General features: G+C 41.3%; 1 protein-coding gene across 1 annotated transcript in view; it reads left to right on the top strand.

Annotated features, from left to right (window-relative positions):
- The first annotated feature begins 4,670 nt into the window (after positions 1-4,670).
- LOC113516571 (uncharacterized) overlaps positions 4,671-22,695 on the top strand; it is a 35,627-nt gene continuing 17,602 nt past the window's right edge. Inside the window, exon 1 of the mRNA XM_026900997.3 lies at positions 4,671-4,740. The gene's annotated coding sequence lies outside the window, so the exon portion shown is untranslated. The remainder of the gene's footprint in view (positions 4,741-22,695) is intronic.

The raw sequence follows: 22,695 nt of genomic DNA, 5'->3' as shown, positions 1-22,695 counted from the left end.
TTTTTTAGTGTTTCTGTAGTTATATAGAAAAAGCCTTAACTAGATTCGTTAATTAAAACGAAAGCCGGAGATGATGATTATTAGCTCCACTATATGCTTAGTATGCATACACTTACGCGCAAATAAGTCATTTATTCTTATTGATTTAATTACGCCATTTTTTTTTTGTTTAATGAACAATGGCGTCATTTCTGTAACGCTATTTCTCTAAATCAATCTCTTACCCAAATATTTTACTTTGATAGTTTCACAAAATTACTATTTTATGGACCATTATAAAATACCATTAAATTTATAATAACTTTTACTAAAATCTATTTGAAATTTTGTTTATATAGTGAAATAATGAATAAATAATAAATAATTATAAAAAAAAACTATTTTCATCAAATGTGCCCATATTCATGGAATAAATGATTTTAATTCAATATATTGACCCTTAGAATGAAGGTTTCGCTGTAATATCAAATTGAAACTTTAATTTTGTGATACGCTCAGAGAAATGGCGTCTTAGAATCAAGCCCACAGTCAATATTTTACCGAACCCAGCGTAGCAAATAGAACTATAATATTTCTATGTAAGATTCTTTCTCGATAATTAATTAATGGTCTACGAGTTGGAATGGGTGTATCCATCTATTGACACAACACTATAAAGCCATTGTTTTGTTTTTAAAACGAAACAGAGGCACAGCCAGATCAGAAGCATAATCAAGTGAGCCGTCCTATTTGACCAGCCGTCAACTCGACTCGCTTGCGTCACGTCACACGCGGAACGGCAACGTCGCCTTTCTCTTTGTGCGTTGCGGGAGGTTTATTTTATTTATCAAGCATTTTTAGATGATTTTTTTTATTGAAACAATAAATATTGTTCTGTAGTTTTGTATCTGTATTGCATGAAATAAGTTTTTTGGTTAGAAAAAGAAATTGAGAAAAAATATGTGAAAAGATGTCTGTTTTTTATTTATACATAGATATATTTTTTTTTTCATTTATTGTGACTTTGGCGAAAGCCATCAGCCAAAAAGTAACAATTACAAGGTAACAATATAAAATTACAAGACAAATTACAAAAATTATTATAGTTATAAATTAATTATAATATACTAAGAAAGTAAGTTAAGTAGAAAAGTATAAGTTACAATTACATATTTAAATTTCACCAATTGTTGAAGTAATATAATTAAAAATTTCTTGGTACAAAATGGTATGTTTTAGTAGATCCTGCACTGAAGTAGGAATATTTTGACATTTTAATAAATCTTGACATTGACAAATAAAAAGTAACCGTTGAAGTGAGAATTTAGGACAAACAAAAAAAATATGATCCAAATCAGAAAAAATGTTTTGGCAGTATTTACAGATAGAATTATCCAATAAATTAATACGTTGCAAATGTGCAGGAAATTTACAATGACCTATCCGCAATCTACTTAATGTAGTATAATATTGTCTACCAAGAAAAACATTAGATTTTTCCAACCAATATTGTAACCAGACAATTTACAGATTTTGTTAGAATCAAACCAAGTTTTATTTAGTAAAATGATATCAAAATGTGATGTAAAGTTGTAAATAAAGTTTTTAAATTGAAATATTTTAGACAGAAAGCTTCTTGAGTTCCAATGAACAATATTAATTTCCTTTAAAGATGTAATGGTCATGTTGAAAAATTAGATATGAGTATTTCCTTAATTAATTTGGATGAAATTGTATCAGAATTAGTTTGAGCTTTCTTAACTAGCTCAATAACAGTCTTAGTAATTGTGTTGAGTACAATGTCTGAGTTAATGATGTCAGTAACTAATGCCCTTTTTTGAGGAGATTTATTTTGCATTGGGCTGTTAATAGACACAGGAGTATTTGAATTAATTACAGAGTTAACCGATTTTGAAGTCACTGATGCATAAGATGTTTTGCCTAGAATTTTATCTTTGATTTGAGACAATTTCATCGATTTAGTGGGACAGCTATTAGATACTGCTACATGTTGTCCATTACAATTAACACATTTAGGGTTCTCTTTGTTGATACAGGATCTATAATCATGGGCACCGGCATATATGGAACAAACTTGCTTACTTCTGCAGGAACTGCTTCCATGACCAAATTTGTAACAGTAGAGGTCTAATGAATTCACGCACATCCAGCCAAATATGATCATACGTTACGTGATCAGGTCGCTGCGTAGAGAGGAAAGTTACTAAAACTGTAGGAAGAGGATGAAAACTTTCATCTTCTTTCTTTTTTTTGAAACGTTTAACACCGATGATATCTACAGTAGATTTTAAGTTATTTAAGAGATCTTCCTCAGATATTTCAGTAGGAGCTCTTATAACTCCCTGAGATTCCAGCTGATTATTGGGTAACCTAGCCTGAAGTTTATGTTTCTCTAATAAATCTTTATTTAATAAAAATTCGTTAGCCTGTTTCATTGATCGAAAACATATTTTGAATGCAGTAGGACCCATAGTACGAATATAGAATACACCAGGTACAGTCCTCAGAATAGAATTGACTTGCAATAAGTTTACATTGTTGCCCTCAATAGGAGACAACAGGATAAAATATTCATTTTTAGTAGTGTCAGAATATAGGTAATTTTGATCTTTAAACAGTCCTCTTTTTGAGTGAGTAAATTTAATACTCATTTTAGCATTTGGCTCTTCATCAGATATGGAAGTATTTTTTTTTCTTTTTAACTTGCCTCCGCTTGACTCGCACATACCCTCTAACAACACACGAGGGCTTAAATTGGAGAAATAAGTAAAAGAAACTAGGAGAAGCAACAAATAAATATTAAACAAATAAAATGAATTTAAAATTTCCGCCCTCGCGTTACAAGTTTTCCCGCCTTTATCCTTATACATAGATAAATATTGGCAAAATGCCTGTAGTAATTATAATTTAACTACAATAGGAAGGGCAAAGGAATTAAGCCACACTGCCTGATCTTCTAAAATGCCTGTTATTCTTACTTCCAAGTAGCCGCTTTAAAAACAAAAACAAAAAAAAAAAAAATTTCTATGGTCTTAATTTTTATATTTTAAAAATAGAATAGAATAGAAACATATATTGCCAGTAAACATACAATTAGAATATAAAATATAAATAACATATTACATACAATTTAACATACAAAAAGTGTCCCATACTAGGCAAAAGGAATCGGCTCAGCTGATGCTGTGAGTGTCCCAGCGCAATGTGAACAGCTGCACAGCGCTGGTTTACAGTCAGTACCTCTCTTATACGTTACTTATACTTTTTAAATCTTCTCAATGTATCATTAAAACAAATTATTAGAACTTTATTTATAGTCTTGCCTCTGATCACATTATCAGGTGATTATTTCGTCAACCGCAGCCATTATGGTGCACATGACACTCGACATGTCGAGGGATAGAAGAGATTGCTAATAATGGGGATTTTTTTTAATGGATGATAATGGAATGGTAACCCCGTCTGCGCTATCAGTATACGCTGGCAAGGCACCAGTAAGGGATAAGAGGTGAGGATGAAGCAGGTCAGTTAGCCCATCGTGACGTATTCAACAAGAATTGTTGGTGGTGGTTTCCAGGGGAAACCACGTGGAGGTTGACCTGATAGGGCATATTACTAACAATGGGGCTGTCGAACTCCATTGCTAACAATCCCTTTCCCCCCAATAATGGGGATAAGCACCTGCATTTTTTAATGTATGATAATGGAATGGTAACTCCGCCTGCGTTATTAGTATGCACAGGTGGGGCACCAGTGAGGGATGATAGGTGAGGATGAAAGCAGGTCAGTTAACCCACCGTGACGAATGCAACTAACATTAAACATGATGGTTCCAGGGGGGACAACGATGAGGTCGACCTGACCCTGTCAGGTCTTGCTAGTAATGGAACTTGTAGCCCGCATTACTAAAAATCCCTTTCCTCTAGTAGCCCCATTTTTTTAATGGGTGATAATGGAATGGTAATCCCGCCGGCACTAACGTTTTACGCTGGCGGGGTGTCAGTGAGAGATGACAGGCGAAGACGAAGAGGCAGCTCAGTTGGCCCATTGTGATGAATGCACCTGGAATTCAACATGATGGTTTCCAGGAGAGATCACATGGAGTGTCGACCTGACAGGGTTTTTTTTGATAGGTGAAAACGTAATGGTAACCCCGCCTGCGCTAACGGGATACGCTGGCGGAGCACCAGTGAAGGGTAATAGATGAGAATGAAAACAGGCCAGTTAGCACATCATGATGAATTCATCGGGAATTAACCATGATAGTTTCCAGGGGGAACCGCGAGGAGGTAGACCTGGTTGGGTATATTGCTAGCAATGGGATTCTCAGTCTCCATTACTAACAATCCCTTCCCCCCTATATCTATGACTTGTCTTCGTGTGCATAGAGTTTTACAATCAATTAAAATCAATAATAGTCGAACGGATGCGTCAGATACGTGATCGTTTATGGGAAAGACCTTGCCAACAATTACCATCAGGAAAAATAAAACCAAGGGCTAATCAACCGCCCATGCGATTAAAAAAATAGTCTCGTAGGTTTTCCCCATGTAATAAAAAAAACAAACAGTACCATAGATTTTCTTATGTTTTTATCTTTCTCTCATGTTTCCTTAGTATGTATGTATTTAAATTAAAAATTATTTTAGCTGTCATCCTGTAACGTCAATATGTTTTGATGTTCGAAGTAGGTCAAAGATATCGAGGCAGTACGAGGTATCAGTGTTGCCTGATTATCAGGTATGTTTTTAGCAATTTTGTATAAAAAAAAAATTCTGTGTATAATTTTTGATTTTTTTTTATACCACTGAGATGGCAAACAAGCATACGACCCACCTGATGGTAAGCGGTTACCGTAGCCTATGAACGCCTGCAATACCGAAGGTATTACGCGCGCGTTGCCGACCCTGAAGAAACATCTTTACCCCCCCTTTTGAAGAACCCCATGCTGTAGTCTCTTGGGTAAACCCCGGCAGGGAACTCATTCCATAACATGAGTGTTCGTGGGAGAAAATATGGAATTCTTGTAGAAAAGTGAAAAGTTTTTAGAGAAATTTAGTTTTTTTTTTTTTGTAAACGTATTAATGTAATAGAATATTCGAAAATGGGGTAACCTTTCGTCTTTTATTTTATATTTATATAAAAATTAGTGAAAATCAACATAAATTTCTGATTGGATAAAAGCAAAAAAATGCTACGATTTGATGAAAACGTATTTAACGTTTGGGTAAAAATCGAAAATTGCATCTGGCAACCCCAAGCGGCGCCCTTGTCAGCTTACGAACACGTGGCATCTGTCTAGCGCGAGTTCAGTAACTGCGTAGCGTTGTGTAACCAACTTTCGTTACGTTAAATCGTTAAATTATTCGTTATATTTTTCCGTTGAAAATAACTATTTTATAGCTTCATTTATCATTAATTTTCAACGCAAGCGTTTTGAAACATTGAATTTATAACTGCTGTAATACAAAAGTGCTGTGTAAAAATGTCTAGATCTGGTAACACAGTAATCTGGGGCTACTTTGTAAGGAATAATGAAAACAAACTAGGGATGTGCAAATTTTGTAAAAAATGGCTATCGTACAAGACTACAACGACTAACTTGAAACAACATTTGAAATTAAAACACACAGATGTGTTCTATGAGATGGATAGAAAATTACGTGCGTACCGTGATATGGGCAAGGAAGAGGAATCCCACGAGGAAGGTAATATAAATAACAACTATACAAATTGTGTGTGTGTGTGTGTGTGCGTGCGTACGCGCGCGCGTGTGTGTGTATGTGTGCATAAATATTACTAATATAATAAAATTATAACTAGTCAATATCTGTACATGAAAGATATATAAGAAAAAATGATAACCCAATAAGAGTAATAAAAGCTAAAACAATTATTTTTTAAAAATTGTCTATCTGTCTTGTTTTTTTTATGCAACTTAGAATGGCAAAAAAGCTGACGGCCCACCTGATGGAAAGTGGTAACCGTCGCCTATAGACATGAGCAGTACCATGGACATAACAGTGTACTGTTTCGCCCTTGATACCCCCCCCTCATACGTTGCCATTCCTGAGGACTCAGGTGTTATTCCTCTGTACCCTGTAAATTCACAGCCATATCCCACCCTTCAGACCGAAACACAGTCATGCAAACATAACTGTTGAAACACGAATGGGACAGAGGTGGCCAAGCAATCGACTTTTGTACAAAGTCGCCCTTTGGTAGACCTCTGGTCCCTCTATTTGTCTGTTTATACGTTCTGGTATCCCGCAAAAGCTACTGTACTAAATTGGACATGATTTTCACAGTCTTATTCCTGATTTAATTTAAAATCTGGTGTACATTTTATCTTAATACGTCATCTAGAACTAAAATATTTCATTGATCAGAAAATCAGAAATTCACGCGTACAATGTGGTGGGTAACATAAAAGCTAGTATAATATAAATAAATAACGTAAAAATAGCTAACAAAAAAAGTAACATGTTATAACAGCGTTATAGCATGTTGAAAGTTATTCACTGTTTAACGTTAATAGTTATTCGTAACTACTGTTAGAAATGTTACAACGTTGTTATGTTTAATTTTACTGTTAACTAAATATTGCTTAATTGAATTCCTAAATGTATTGGTGTCTAAAATTTAAAGAATCACCTAAGTTTATGTAGGATTCGTGTGTCTGAACCGTTTATAAAATAAAATTGTAAACAACTTAATGCTTAAAAAACTGCTTTTGCTTATTTTCTTTCATTTAATGTTACGTTTTCGATATTAAAGTCAGATTAAGTTTTTCCTAGCACTTACACTGCGGTTCCTTAGTATTCGATTTTCTGAAACTAAAAAACTTTTCCTGTCATTCATGGACATAAGACGTCAATGTTATATGTCAGTGATAGATGCGCAGAGAGAGCGCGGCGCGTACAACACGCGACCAACAGCGCAGCTTACCGCCATGTCACTTTCGAGGTCAGTGAATCTGTGAAATCTGTGAATGTGACGCGTCACATTGCTATCATTTATTCGGTGAAATCCTGTTATTTTACATTGTGTTATACTTTATAAATAATCTAAATAATTATCAGTTATTTATTGTAAACTCAAACGGTTTTGGACCTTAATCCTTTACGCGTAAGGAAGTGTTGGCAAAATGAACAAAGGTAGCAGTAGCCTAGTATGGGATTACTTTGTGAAGAATCATGAGAACAAATTAGCAGTGTGTAGTGTTTGTAAACGTTGGTTCTCTTACAAAACATCTATTACGAACTTAAAAAAACATTTGAGGTATAAACACAAAGATCAGTACAATGAGATGCTTAGAAGGTCGGATACTCGCTGCGGGAGGCGCTTCCTTGAGGAATATAACGACGATGGTAAGGAATTAAGAACTGTTTACCTACATACATTAATAATGGAATTAAGTCGTTATCGGGAGCGTAAATAATTATAATTTATCACAGGTTAAATCACTTATAATGTTAAATAATTACAGTTTATGATATCATGTATATACATCTCATTAACTAGTATTGTTTTTCATATATCCAGTGATGTGATTGCTACTACATAATACTTAGTTTTTTTTTTTCGCAGAGAAATTTTTCGCATTATTTGAAACGGAAACTCGTTAGTTAGGTCTGTGCAATCATCTCTATACAATATTAAGAAATTAACATTGCGTTCGTAAAATGGAACGCTGTTTTTAATTTTTAATATATGACGTTTTTTGCCTATTTACCTACTTTCTTCAACCTTACATATCATTCTACAGTGTGAGGGTGTGAAGCGCGGGCTGGGGGGTGGGGGTGAGGTGGGAGGGAATACATATTTTTCGTCAAAAATACCTATGATTTTTCACTGCTAGATACGGGACTCTCTCCCTAATTGAAATAAGCTGAACCGACTGGCCACTGCAGTACTTAATAATAGAGTACAAAAAATTTATATAGAAAATGTTTAATATGTCAATTATTTGTCAATGGCAAATGTTACATTACTAGATTATATATTCTGTGGTACGTTAAATTTTGATCTCGACTGGAGTCGTTTCACGATTCGATCCGCTAATAATCATTTTCCGTGCAGTATCAATATCCTACAGACGGAAGTAGTTTGTGCTAGTCTTTTACAAGGCCGCTTCCTGATCTGACGTGTAATATCACCGTCTCTAAGGAACTCTTTCTACAGTTTTAAGGACACTTCTACAATGGAGTGGGGGGAAGGGATTGTTAGCAATGAAGTTTGACAGACCCATTGCTAGCAATATGCCCTATTAGATCGACCTCCACGTGGTTCCCCCTGGAAACCATCGTGAACAATTCTTGTTGAATTCGTCACGATGGGCTAACTAACCTGCTTCATTCTCATCTATCATCCTTCACTGGTGCCCCGTCGGTGTATACCGATAGCGCGGGTTACCATTCCATTATCATCCTTTAAAAAAAAACTTCTAAATGGAGTAATCTTGTTTTGCGTTCCGAACTATCAAATATTCTTTCGGGACATCTCAAGGGTTACCGCTACTACTCGTCTAAGGGTGTCAGCCATATTTATTTTTACGTTACTTATACCGAATCACAGCTTTACGTGACCTTCGAAGTACGGAGCAAGTGATAATTATTTTTAATCTATCTAAATGTAAATTTGGGAATTTACTGTCCGCCATGTACTAATAAATAATATTACTAATAATAGTACTAATAATAGGCGACGGTTACCGCTTTTCATCCGTTAAAAAGAAATAAATATATAGTGACATTACAATGCTAAGTAATAACAAACAAACTCACTTTCACATTTATAATATCAGTAAGTATATGTAATCTTGCATTCATATTGCGTCACGGGAGAATCGCCTTCAGCCACTGCACAAGGTCTCAATACATATTTACTTGTTATTGAAATATAGAACGAGCGCTAACATCAAAAAGAATAAGGAATTGCAAGAAAATGTTTTACAAAATAAAAAAAATTGATAAAATTTCTAATGACAGCGATGTGACGGATGGCAGCGTGTTATTTTGGATTTTAAAAAAAACATTAGAAACATAAAATTCCAGACAATTTATCATATTGAAGACTAGGCAGCATCCGACCTTAGCCTGTTCCACAACGGAAGAAATGTACTAAAAAAACAAATAAGTTCGTTTGGTCGTTACTTCTTTAATAATAAATTATTTTATCTTAAAGTATTTTTTCTTTTAATCGCCTGTGCCAACATCACGGAAATAAATCATAGTGATGTAACTACATTATTGAGTTACGAAATTCCGAAAACCTTAACAACCACTTTGAACCTTTTTTTTTTTTTTTTTTATACCACTGAGGTGGCAAACAAGCATACGGCCCACCTGATGGTAAGCGGTTACAGTAGCCTATGAACGCCTGCAATACCAGAGGTATTACGCGCGCGTTGCCGACCCTGAAGAAACCTCTTTACCCCCCTTTTGAAGAACCCCATGCTGTAGTCTCTCGGGAAAACCTCGGCAGGGAGCTCATTCCATAACCTGAGTGTTCGTGGGAGAAAGCATCTCTGAAACCGCGTTGTACGCGACCATTTAGGCTGTAAGATATGAGGGTGAACTCCCTGCCGATGGCGAGCCGTACGATGATAGAAAGTGGCCGTAGGCATCATATTGAATAATTCCTCTGAGCACAATCCGTTGTATAAGCGGTAGAACACGCAGAGTGAGGCAAAATCTCTCCTAAGACTTAAGGGTTCGATACCGCTTGCAAGCATGGGATCATCGACAATTCTCATAGCTCGTCGTTGCACTGAGTCGAAGGGTTCAAGCTGGTATCTAGGTGCTCCCGCCCATAAGTGACAGCAATACTCCATATGGGGCCGGATTTGCGATTTGTAAAGCATTAGTCGCTGATCCGGCGTGAAGTAATGCTTCGCTCTATTGAGCACACCGAGTTTTAACCTTTTAGAACCTTTGTTAGAACCTATAACAAGCGCTAAAAAAGTTATTATCTTCAAGGAATAAAAATCTTTGTCACGTTGTTCTTCAAGTCTCTCTTCAGGTTAATCTCCGAAATTGCACAATTAATTAATAGAATAGATTTAGAAATTTATTATTTGACAAAAACACTAAGCTACAAACACAAGATACGATGGGCCCCACACTAGGCGAACCTCTATCTTTGGCACCCGATAAAGATTGACAATTCACAATCTGTTATAATAAAAAGTAAATAGTGGGCGGGTTGTGATATAAAAGAAAAGGTATATCACAACCCGCCCGCAAAATTGACATAATAAATATTAGTAAAATCAATAAATATAAATACACAAGCAGTTTGTTCATTTAGGCACAGCAACAGTAATACAATTCATATTACGTTGACTATAATAAGCTTTATAACTGAGTAATTGTTATAAAATTGTACACCGTTAGTTGCTACGCACAGCGTTAGCTTATACTAGCTTCAATATTATATACAATAACTATAGAGAATGAGAACAATTACATATTAAATTCAGACACTTCTTTTGCCATTTTAAGAAAAGAATTTAAACCGTAAGTAAAAATGTCCAATTCATTACAATTATTGTACAGTCTGCACCTGCGGAACAGAGGATCATTAAAAGTTTTTTTTTTTTTTAATGAGTGTAATGGTATGAGTGTAATAATAATAATGGAATGGTAACCCCACCCGCGCTATCGGTATACACCGGCTGGGCACCAATGAGGGATGGTACATGAGGATGAAGCAGGTCAGTTAGCCCATCGTGACGAATTCAACAAGAATTGTTCACGATGGTTTCCAGGGGGACCCACGTGGAGGTCGACCTGATGGGGTATATTGCTAGCAATGTTAAACTCCATTACTAACAATCCCTTTCCCCCCTAAAAGTTACATTGTTATTACAATAAGGTACATGAAATAATTTTAGTATTCTCTTATTACCTCCTGTTTTAAACGGAACGTGGCAAACAGATAGGGTAGTACCGATAGGAAATAAAAAGATATCGTGTCCCACAAAAAAAGCCTAATTTCAATGACAAAACCAGTTATTTCGGTCTAAAAATTAACTGATTTTCATAAAATTCTATGCGACCAGTCTGTAAATATATTTTTTAGATAAAAAAGAATTTTTCAAATCGCTTTAGTACTGTCCGTCAGTTATGAGGTAACAAACAATAAAATTTATACAACCGTATTGAGGATCTTTTTGAAGTCGGTTAAAAATGGACTCAGTAGGTAAATAACTAAATAAATAAGTAAAAATGCCAATCATGAAATAAGCAACCGTCTCTCCAACTATGACACCACAGGAAGGTGCGTACGTGACGTCCTTGCTTCGATTGGACAAACAAAGAAATTTACATTCCCCTGTATGTTAGACATACATAATATACACTTACTTTGTTCGCGACGTCATTCGAGCCATGTATTTTTTTTTTTATTTCGTTATTTAATATGTAAAAATCACATTTGTATTATCTAAGGAATATTTATATTAATTTACAATTATTTTAATATGCCGCTACCCAAAATATCGATAGTGATAAATATTATAAAAGCCCTTGCAACCTTATACTTAATGTACAATTTTGAAATTCAACGAACTGGTTGCATAGATTTCATATAAAATATTTTTTTGTTTGAACTTTGGAAGTGACGTGTTCCTATATTAAATATTTAAAAAAAGGGTCAAATTACGACATAGATTAAGGATAGGTAAATAAATATGACTTTTACCGGACTGACGCAAGTTTTTTGTTTTAATAAAACAAAGCGCGCCATTTTCTTAACCTTATCTTTAACGTAGTAATTTTTCGTGATTTTAAATAAATACCTATTAACCTACATAATTGTGATTATCTAATAATGTTCCACAAGTTTCGGCTGCATATTCTGTTGCCAAAACACCCGTGCTCCATAGTTCCCGCCCGCGCACTTTCACGTTTCAAATTCTAAATATACCAAAACCAAATGTTGTTTACTGCATTCCTGGTATATTACGTACAAAATTAACGTACGGAGAGATGAATCACATCTAAATGTAGAAAGACCTATTAAACAGTTGGTACTAATATTTTTTTATACAACTTAGTATGTTGAACAAGCTGGAAAACAAAGTGATTACTGATGACTGTCGCCCATAGACAAATAGGATCTTAACTCTTAAAAGCCTGATTTTTAAATCAAATTAAAAACTTTACAAGTGTACCCTTTACTGTGTTTACTAATGGGCGAAAAGTAGTAAAAAAATCAATACAATATTTTTATATATTTATTTTGAAAAAAAAAAAAAAACATTTGGTAACATGTAAACAGCCAAATATTAAAATAAAATCGATTGTAGGCGCCCAATGCGATTTATAACCCCGGTATCAAATTTGAAACTTCAGGTATTTAAGGGTTAAATTATATATGTATATTGTCTATCAATATATGGATATCGTATATACAATATATAAATATTGCTGTATTTTATCGACCCCTAATACGTCTCCGCCATTAGCACCGCCTGATTATGCGCCTGCGCTGACACTTCATCGAGATATCTCGTTCTTTTACAAGTAAACGCTGACCGAAGCGATTCCATCGGTAATTCGTGTGTCACAGAAATTAACCACAGTAGGTTCCAGTGTCGCCGTGTGGTCCCGGCATAGAATGGGCCACCTCTTTCTATTTCTCGTGTGTGTCGTAAGAGGCGATTAAAAAAACAACGGTCTAGCGACAGGAAGCAGCATTCCTATTAAAATATCATTATAAATGTAGCTGCGGTTGTCAATTCGCCTGCCAAGCATGGCAAATACTGGCAAAACATGAATGAATTAATGGGTGAGTTTCCAGTGAGACCGCGTGGAGGTCGAGCTGACTTGGTATATTGTTAGCAATGGCGCGGCTAATCCTTCCTTCCAAAACCTTGTCTCCGTTATAGCCATATTTCACTCCGTAAATTGGAAAAACATTTGACTCCAAGTAAAAAACAAAGGTTATCTGTCCGTTGTTGAACATATTTGAATTTATTGTACAGAGCAATAACACCAGAGTCCTCAGGAATGGCAGCGCATGGGGGGGGGGGTATCATGGGCGAAACAGTATACTCTGTTATGTCCACGGTACTGCTCATATCTATAGGCGACGGTTACCACTTTCCATCAGGTGGACCGTCAGTTTGTTTACCATTCTAAGTTGTATAAAAAAAAACATGCCTTGCCAATAGACTGCCATAAAGAACTGGACTATTTGTTATGGCAGTTTATCATAAGGTAATGACAGCGATGGGACAAATGGCAGTGACTTCGTTTGGTCGTTAGTTCTTAAATAAATTCTTTTATTTTAAAGTAAATTTTTCTCTTAATCACCTGTGCCAACATCACGGAAATAAATAATACCAGAGGGAGACTTTGTACAAAAGTCGTTTGCTTGGATACCTCTGTCACATTCGTGTTTTAACCGTCAAGCAGTTGTATTGGCATTGCTGTGTTTCGATTTGAAGGGTGGGATATAGCAGTGAATTTACACGGTACAGAAGAATAACATTTAAGTCCTCAGGAATGGCAACGCACGAAGGGTATCTTGGGCGAAACAGTATACTCTGTTATGTCCACGGTACTGCTCATGTCTATAGGCGACGGTTACCACTTACCATCAGGTGGGCCGTCACCTTGTTTGCCGTTCTAAGTTGTATAAAAAAAAAGGTACTCATACAAACAGCTATAAACCGTGTCTCTAAAACTTAATTAAAAACAAGCCAAAAGATATAGTGTTTTCCAGTAAATAATTTACTTCACCTGAATAAATAAACGCATTAAAAATATAATGTGACCTAAATATGTGACGTGTAGTGATTCCAACCAAATGACGTATTCATTCGCGTAACGTCCAAGACTCACGTCATTTCACGCGTCATCTCGCGTCTGGTCACTAAACTCGGATACACAGATACGGAACAAATCATTCTAGAATAGATCTAAATTCAAAAATAGCCTATTGATTTTTATAATAGTTTTTTTTCTTTTTTAATCTATATTAGGCAAAGTGAAATGTCCTTAACTTGTCTTTTTACTGAAATAACAGCGTATACAAGTACATTTTGTTCCATTAAATAAAAAAAAAGAAAAATTCCGTCTTCATTCGTGATAAAACCAAAAATTTTGATTTATAAACGAAACTAATGAAACGATATTAATGAAATTTCTATGGCATCTGTCTGAAAGTATAATACTTATTGTGCGGTGTGGACTGCCGTTCGGTGAGCGTGGACTGTAGGGGCGTTGGTTCAGGCTGGAGTGAAACACAGCGATTACTATTCTGAAGCCTCCGGTACCGTCTGAAGAGAGTATTTTTTCTTGTCCTATTTCTTCTCGAGTGTAGTGCGTCGCTGCCCGGAAGCGAATGCCGCTCGACGAGAGGCGGCCTATCTTTATACCCGCCCGCTCGCACGATAACATTTCCAACTCGCGTTAGCGATCTGTGCGAGCGGGACGGGGCGAGAATGAACGAGACGCGTGTCTCTTCAGATCGGTACTCTATAGCGTCTATTTATTTATTTTATTTCAATTTACAATTTCTTAATTCTATTTATTGTTACAACTTCTATTTCTATTCGTAGGTAATAAGGACAATACACAAAGGAATACTTTATTTAACTTACACTATCTTAAATCTATGTAAATCTATACAAAACGATTAACTAGGACTTAACAACTATAAATTACGATATATACAAATAATGTCGCGAACATAATCTCCCGCCGCAGCTCTCGTAGCTGGAGTTAACTCGTGTTCGCGTCGCTCGATGTCGATGTGGGCAGTATGATCAGCTTCTTAGTGGGTCGCCGTAGAATGCACTTTTGCGTCCGCACGTCGACCGCTCGAACCTCGCCGTCTGGTCCAGGGTAGGTCGCCACCACCACGCCTCGCGGCCACGTGTTGCGAGGCAAGGTCCCATCAGCTATCAGGACCAGGTCGTCCATTTTGATGGCTCCGTGTGTAGCTCGGGGCTCCCGCCGGTGTTGCAACTCGGGTAGGTACTCCTTCACCCACCGGTTCCAGAAGCAGTCAGCTAGCCTCTGGCTGGCACGCCACTCCTTGTGTCCCGCCGCGTCGCTCTCTGTGAAGCTGCCTGGCAGTGGGACGCGCGATGGACCGCCCAATATGAAGTGATTGGGGGTTAGGGCGCTGTCGTCGTCTGCCGATGTTGACACGTGGGTTAGCGGTCGACTATTGAGGGTGTGCTCGACCTCGACCAGCAGAGTGTGGAGGACCTCTTCCTTGGGGGCCCGCTCGTTCAACGTAGCGGCTAGTGCGGTCTTCACGCTACGCACCAGCCGTTCCCACGCACCTCCCATGAAGGGTGCGCTCGGGGGAATGTAGCGCCACCGGATGAAATGGACTGATGACTCTTCTTGGATGGCTTCCTCGGCTGCTTTCTTCAGTTCGACGTCAGCACCTCTGAGGTTGGTGCCTTGGTCGGACCATAGCTCAGTGGGACACCCTCTGCGGCTTATGAAGCGCCGCAGGGCCATTATGGCGGAGTCCGTGCTGAGGCTGCCGGCGATTTCTAGGTGGACTGCGCGCGTCGTTAGGCAGGTGAAGAGCACTCCGTACCGCTTCTGGTGAGTGCGGCCCACTGTCACGGTCATAGGCCCGAAGTAGTCTAGGCCGGTGAACGTGAACGGTCGTTGATGATGCGCCAGCCTGCTCTGTGGATGGTTGCCCGTTGACGGCTGCGCCGGTCTTGCTCTTCGTAGGCGGCACAGCTGACACCTCTTCAGTTCACTGCGGACGGCGTGTCGTAGGCGCAACACCCACAGGTGTTGTCGCACCTCGTTCGTGGTGATCTCGAAGCCGCCGTGGTGAAGTTTCCGATGCACCCATGCGATGTATAGGCGCACCCAGGCGTGGTTTCCGTCGACGATGGGGGGTTCTCGTTGCTCGGCTGACAGATCGGCGGCGGCTGCTATTCTCGATCGAAGTCGCAGAATGTCGTCGTTGTCTATGACGACTGACAGCTGTATGAGTCGACTGGATGACGGCAGCTGTTTCCCTTGTTTCAATACTGCGATTTCGTCGCCGAACGCCTCTTGTTGTATCGCGCGAATCCATAGCCGTCGCGCGCGATCGAGGTAGTGTGTGTCTATGGGGATGAAACACACAGATGGACTATTGCTGTTCTTGATTTTCATCTTCGTCTTCTCTCTATCGACTTTCTTCGTGCGGGTCCAAGTGGGGTCGGCGCTCTCTTTCTTCTTGTTTCTCTTTCGGATGGCGGTGCAGCGTTGATTGGTCGGTCGCAGGAGGTCGATGAACTGCAACACTCGTGCTGAACTGCGAACAAGTTTCAACCAATTAGAAAAACGTGACGGATCGGGTAATGCTATAGACAACTGCGTCGCGTTCTGTAGCTTGTGTACGCGTTCTTCTCCCGTTTCCGCTTGACTATCGTCGCTCGTACTATCTTCACGCGGCCACTGCTCTTCGGGGAGGTACAGGAAGTCCGGCCCACGGAACCATCTATGCTGCGAGCCGAAGTCCGTCGGTGGGTCGCGTGTGGCGTCGTCTGCTACGTTGTGCCGCGTCGGTATCCATCTCCACTCGTTCGTCTTCGTTTCTTCGACGATCTCGGCGACTCTATGCGCGACGAACGGCTTGTATGCGCGAGGACCGGTGCGTAGCCATGCGAGCACGGTGCGTGAGTCCGACCAGTATACTCGGCGAGCGGGCTTCAGGTCGTGTTCTTCGACTGCCGTGCGCGATAGGCGACACCCGAGGACGGCCGCTTGCAGCTCCAGTCGCGGTATCGTGGTCACCTTGCTGAGTGGGGCCACTCGTCCCTTTGCCGCGATCAGCGACACGTGGACCTCGCCGGTCGCGCTTACGGCCCGCCAGTACACGGCACAGGCGTACGCGTCCGAGCTGGCGTCGACGAATGTATGCAGCTCCGCTGTATCGGCCGTGGCTACCTCCGGGTAGCACCGCGGCACCTCCAGCGCGGACAGCCGTCGCACGTGGTCCATCCAGCTCCGCCAGGCGTCCGCTTCCCGTGGTTGCAGCTCGGTGTCCCAGTCGATACCGGTACGCCACGTCTCCTGCAATATCTTCTTCGCCTGTATGGTGATGGGAGTGGCGAGGCCCAGTGGATCGAACAGTGACATGATCGCTCGTAGCGCTTCCCTCTTCGTCGGCGTCTGTTCCCCGCTGGCTATCTGTGGCGGAAGCTTGTGTCCGTTGAAGTTGAAGCCTAAGGTGTCTTCAGAAGGTCGCCATACCATCCCCAGTATCTTCTCCGCGTCGAGTTGTACCACGCTGTCCCCGCCGGTGTCGGAGAACGCGGCGCGCACTTGATGCGAGTTCGACGCCCACCGTTGGAGATAGTAGTTGGCTCGACCGTGGATCTGTGCGACCTGTCTTGAGACGCGTACGGCTTGCTCTTCCGTGTCGAAGCTGGCGAGGTAGTCGTCGACGTAGTGGTTCATGACCACCGCCGTTGCTGCCTCCGGGAACTCTTCCTTGTACTGTTCTGCGTTCTTGTTCTTGACGTAGATCGCTGTACACGGTGACGATGTTGCGCCGAATATGACACTCTTCATCCTATATTCCACAGGTGGACCCTCTCGTCGATCTCCTCGCCACAGGAACCATTGCATGTCCCTATCTTCTTCCCGTATGGTGACCCGCATGAACATGTCCTTTATGTCCGCCGTGACTGCCACCCGTCGTTGCCGGAACCGCATGAGGACCCCCGGTAGCGATTGAAGTAAGTCGGGCCCCGGCAGCAGCATGTCGTTCAAACTGATGCCCTTCGTCTTGGCTGCTGCGTCGTGTACGATCCGCAGTTTCCCCGGTTTCTGCGGGTTGATGACGGCGAAGTGTGGCAGGTACCACACCCGTTGGGAACTCCGTGGCGGGGCGACTTCAGCATACCCGTTCTTGAGTAGTGTGTCCATTTGTTGTTCATACCTCTTCTTAATTTCTTCATTCTTGTCGAGTTTCCTTTCGACCAGTTGGAGACGTCGCATTGCCGATTCGTAGTTGTCCGGCGGCACAGGGTCGTCCTTCTTCCATAATAACCCCGTCTCGTATCCTCCCGCCGGTAACGGACGAGTTTTCTCCTCTAAAATGCGTAGGGCGCGACGTTCCTCTTCATTGTAAGACCTCTTCGGTGCGATCCCCAGCGATTCGAGCGCGAAATGTTGCTTCATCATTTCTTCCATCGATTGTTCCTCTTCATGTGTCGTCACTATGTGGCTGATTCTGTGCACCTGCTGTCTTGCCCTGCCGCGACTCGTACCGTGCAGTACCCATCCCAGATCGGTGAGTGATGCGACCGGCTGCGTGTCGGATCCTCTTCTGACTTCGTGGGCCAGCAGTAGGTGCCAGTTGTCTTGCCCCAGCAGTACCGTCGGTTTGCCCTCTTCATAGACCAACTCCCTCTCTATGTCCCGCAGATGTGGACAGCCCTTGATGACGCTGCGCGGTACCGACTGCGGTGATAACTGCAGTCTGTCCATCGTCCGTGCCCCCACTGTGTATTCTTGTGAATTCCGCCCGCGGATCTTGAAGTGAACACGCGTCGATTGAGCTGCGTTGATCCGTGCCCCGGCCACACCTTCCATGTAGAATGGTGCGGGGGGACCCGTAGCACCGATTCGCTCCGCCACCGTCGTCTCGATGATGGTGCAAGTCGACCCGTCGTCCAGTAGCGCGTAGGTGTCGCACGTTCCCGTGGGACCGGTGACTCGTATCGGCAGGATCTTCAGGAACGCGATCTTGTCGTTTTCCCTTGCCGATGCGGTGACTGCGGCGGACTTGTCCTCGACGACGTGTGTTGTTACTTCATTCTCCGGCTGTTGTCGCGTGGTGTGCAGCAGAGGGTGATGAGTCTGCGTGCACTCATCTACTCCACATCTCTTGCTCTTGCAGGCGTGGCGAAATCTTCTCACTTTGAGGCAACGGAAACACAGCCTATGAGTCTTCGCTAACTCCCATCTCGCCGATGTGTCTGCTTCCTTCATCGTCTTGCAGTCCGATGGAGCGTGTCCCTCTCGTCGACACATCGGGCACGGTGGTGTAGCGGGTTTCTCCTGCGTCGTGTATGTCTTCGCCATCTTCCTAGGAGCGGACTCCCGCCGGTCTTCGGACGGTATCTCCTCGGCGGGGGCGAAGTTTCCACATCGTGCGGCGGTCCTTTGCAGGAACTGAGAGAGTGTTATGAGGTCCGGTTGTCCCTCCGGTTGGTCGTTGGCGAAATCGTAGTACTTGAAGCGTAGTACCGACGGCATCTTCTCTGTGACGTTTCTCACTATTTCTTCATTGTAGAGGTAGTGACTCTTGTTCAGCGCTCGTATCGTGGCGACGACGTTCTGCACCTTGCTTGCGAAGAGGCAGACGTCTCTTGCGTTGTCCGAGAGTCGTGGTAGCGCGCGGAGTTTGTTCAGTTCGGCTGTGACGAGTGCTCCAGGGCGGCCGAACCTCGCGGCTAACATCTTCATTACTTCTTCTGCGGTCGTAGACCCGACGAATAGGGAGCGTGCCGCGTCCTTTGCGGCCCCCTTCAAGCTTCTGCGCAGTCTTGCTAGGTTCTCTTGTTCTGTGAGTTGACTTGCGCTCTCTTCATAGGCCATCTTCCATGGTAACCACTCGCTCGACGATCCATTGAAGACTGGCAATTCGGTGACTCTTGACGCTGTGGAGGGCAGTATGTTGCGAGCGGCCATCTGCATGGCGATCGCAAACTCATTACAATCGATGCCCACCTTCAGCACCGGTTCTTCCTTCTTCATCGACTGCATCGCTGCTGCTATCGTAGGCATGGCGGCATGTGGGTCAACGTGGCGTGCGTGGTCCCGGTGAAGTGCGTCGCTGCTCGGCTGTGGCGGCGGCGCTCTCGAATCCTCTTCAACGGGTCTCGATGGGACGAACCCCTGACGCTTGCCGGTGACTTCTTCTATCTCTGGTACATGCGGCTCCATCGTGAGTGCCAGCGTGCTTCGACGAACCCAATCCGACGTTCGTTCTCTTCTGACGGTAGCGTCGTCGTCTTCTATTTCCTCGTCGTCCTCTGATTCGGCTTCCAGGGCGGCGACACGTGCGGCGGCCAATTCCACCTCCTTTCGAAGTAGCTCCTCCCGTGCCTTGGCCAGAGCCTTCTTCTTCTGCGAGGCCGTGGTGCGAACCGTGCGTGCCGTGCCGTGCTTCGGTTCCTTCTTCCTTGCTGTCTCCTCTGTCGTTCCTGTGGCTTCGGTAGTCTCCGTGGCTCCTGTGGTCGTCGTATCGCCGGACGTGTTCGTAGTCGATGTGGTGGCGGCGGTAGACGACGTGGCAGCGACAGAAGGCATTCTGACAGCCGCAGACGACGTGGTGGCAGCAACGGACGGCGTGGCAGCGACGGACAGCGTTCCGGCGGCCGTAGTCGACGTGGCGGCGGACGTTGTGGCTTCGGTGACGGCGACTTTTTGTTGCGACGACTTCATGTTTCTCGTAGTCGGCATTTCAGCGATCCGGCTTCAGAATGGTCTTCCTCCAGCGATCCGGCTTCTCGATGTACCAACGGTGTTCCTCCAGCAATCCGGCTTCTCGAAGGACCACGATGTGCGGTGTGGACTGCCGTTCGGTGAGCTTGGACTGTAGGGGCGTTGGTTCAGGCTGGAGTGAAACACAGCGATTACTATTCTGAAGCCTCCGGTACCGTCTGAAGAGAGTATTTTTTCTTGTCCTATTTCTTCTCGAGTGTAGTGCGTCGCTGCCCGGAAGCGAATGCCGCTCGACGAGAGGCGGCCTATCTTTATACCCGCCCGCTCGCACGATAACATTTCCAACTCGCGTTAGCGATCTGTGCGAGCGGGACGGGGCGAGAATGAACGAGACGCGTGTCTCTTCAGATCGGTACTCTATAGCGTCTATTTATTTATTTTATTTCAATTTACAATTTCTTAATTCTATTTATTGTTACAACTTCTATTTCTATTCGTAGGTAATAAGGACAATACACAAAGGAATACTTTATTTAACTTACACTATCTTAAATCTATGTAAATCTATACAAAACGATTAACTAGGACTTAACAACTATAAATTACGATATATACAAATAATGTCGCGAACACTTATAAAACAAAATCCAAATAGGTTATTAAATGACAGAGTTCAGAAGTAACAGAAATATAAAAAAAAAGAATTTAAAATCTTTTGTCTATGAAGTCATTTAATTATTATTATTTTTTTTATTAATTTATTGCATTATACTACATCTTTTCGAGTAATTAATACAATGGGTTACCGTGAATTACCATGGATAATAATGTTAAATAAAATAAGTATTAAGGGCCCATCATTTACGTGTGTATGGCGAAACATGTACTCATGCTTCTTATATGTTACACCTTGTATTTAATTGTTCAAGTGTATAATATATTAATCTAGTACATAGTGGGAAGGCCATCTTCTGCTTGATCCGATTTCTAACTTGATTTACTGTCCATATCTATAAACAACGGTTATTACCTCAAACTAGAAATGCAGGTTACCGCTTCTGATCAGGTTGACTTTTAGCTCTTTGGCCATTCAAAATTTTATAAAAAAAAATTGTGTTTTTTTTTATAATAAGATATTACTCTTTATTATTGTCTCTGGCACAGACTTTTTGTAGTCTGTGGTACCAAAAGGCGGGAAAACTTGTAACGCGAGGGCGGAAATTTTAAATTCATTTTATTTGTTTAATATTTATTTGTTGCTTCTCCTAGTTTCTTTTACTTATTTCTCCAATTTAAGCCCTCGTGTGTTGTTAGAGGGTATGTGCGAGTCAAGCGGAGGCAAGTTAAAAAGAAAAAAAAATACTTCCATATCTGATGAAGAGCCAAATGCTAAGATGAGTATTAAATTTACTCACTCAAAAAGAGGACTGTTTAAAGATCAAAATTACCTATATTCTGACACTACTAAAAATGAATATTTTATTCTGTTGTCTCCTATTGAGGGCAACAATGTAAACTTATTGCAAGTCAATTCTATTCTGAGGACTGTACCTGGTGTATTCTATATTCGTACTATGGGTCCTACTGCATTCAAAATATGTTTTCGATCAATGAAACAGGCTAACGAATTTTTATTAAATAAAGATTTATTAGAGAAACATAAACTTCAGGCTAGGATACCCAATAATCAGCTGGAATCTCAGGGAGTTATAAGAGCTCCTACTGAAATATCTGAGGAAGATCTCTTAAATAACTTAAAATCTACTGTAGATATCATCGGTGTTAAATGTTTCAAAAAAAAAGAAAGAAGATGGAAGTTTTCATCCTCTTCCTACAGTTTTAGTAACTTTCCTCTCTACGCAGCGACCTGATCACGTAACGTATGACCATATTTGGCTGGATGTGCGTGAATTCATTAGACCTCTACTCCAATGCTTCACTTGTTACAAATTTGGTCATGGAAGCAGTTCCTGCAGAAGTAAGCAAGTTTGTTCCATATGTGCCGGTGCCCATGATTATAGATCCTGTATCAACAAAGAGAACCCTAAATGTGTTAATTGTAATGGACAACATGTAGCAGTATCTAATAGCTGTCCCACTAAATCGATGAAATTGTCTCAAATCAAAGATAAAATTCTAGGCAAAACATCTTATGCATCAGTGACTTCAAAATCGGTTAACTCTGTAATTAATTCAAATACTCTTGTGTCTATTAACAGCCCAATGCAAAATAAATCTCCTCAAAAAAGGGCATTAGTTA

The sequence above is a fragment of the Galleria mellonella genome, unplaced genomic scaffold (assembly GCF_026898425.1).
Source record: "Galleria mellonella isolate WM207_F2 unplaced genomic scaffold, CSIRO_AGI_GalMel_v1 utg121, whole genome shotgun sequence".
Taxonomy (NCBI): Eukaryota; Metazoa; Arthropoda; class Insecta; order Lepidoptera; family Pyralidae; genus Galleria; species Galleria mellonella.
Note: the sequence above shows the minus strand (reverse complement) of the source record. Positions and strands in the feature narration are given on the sequence as shown.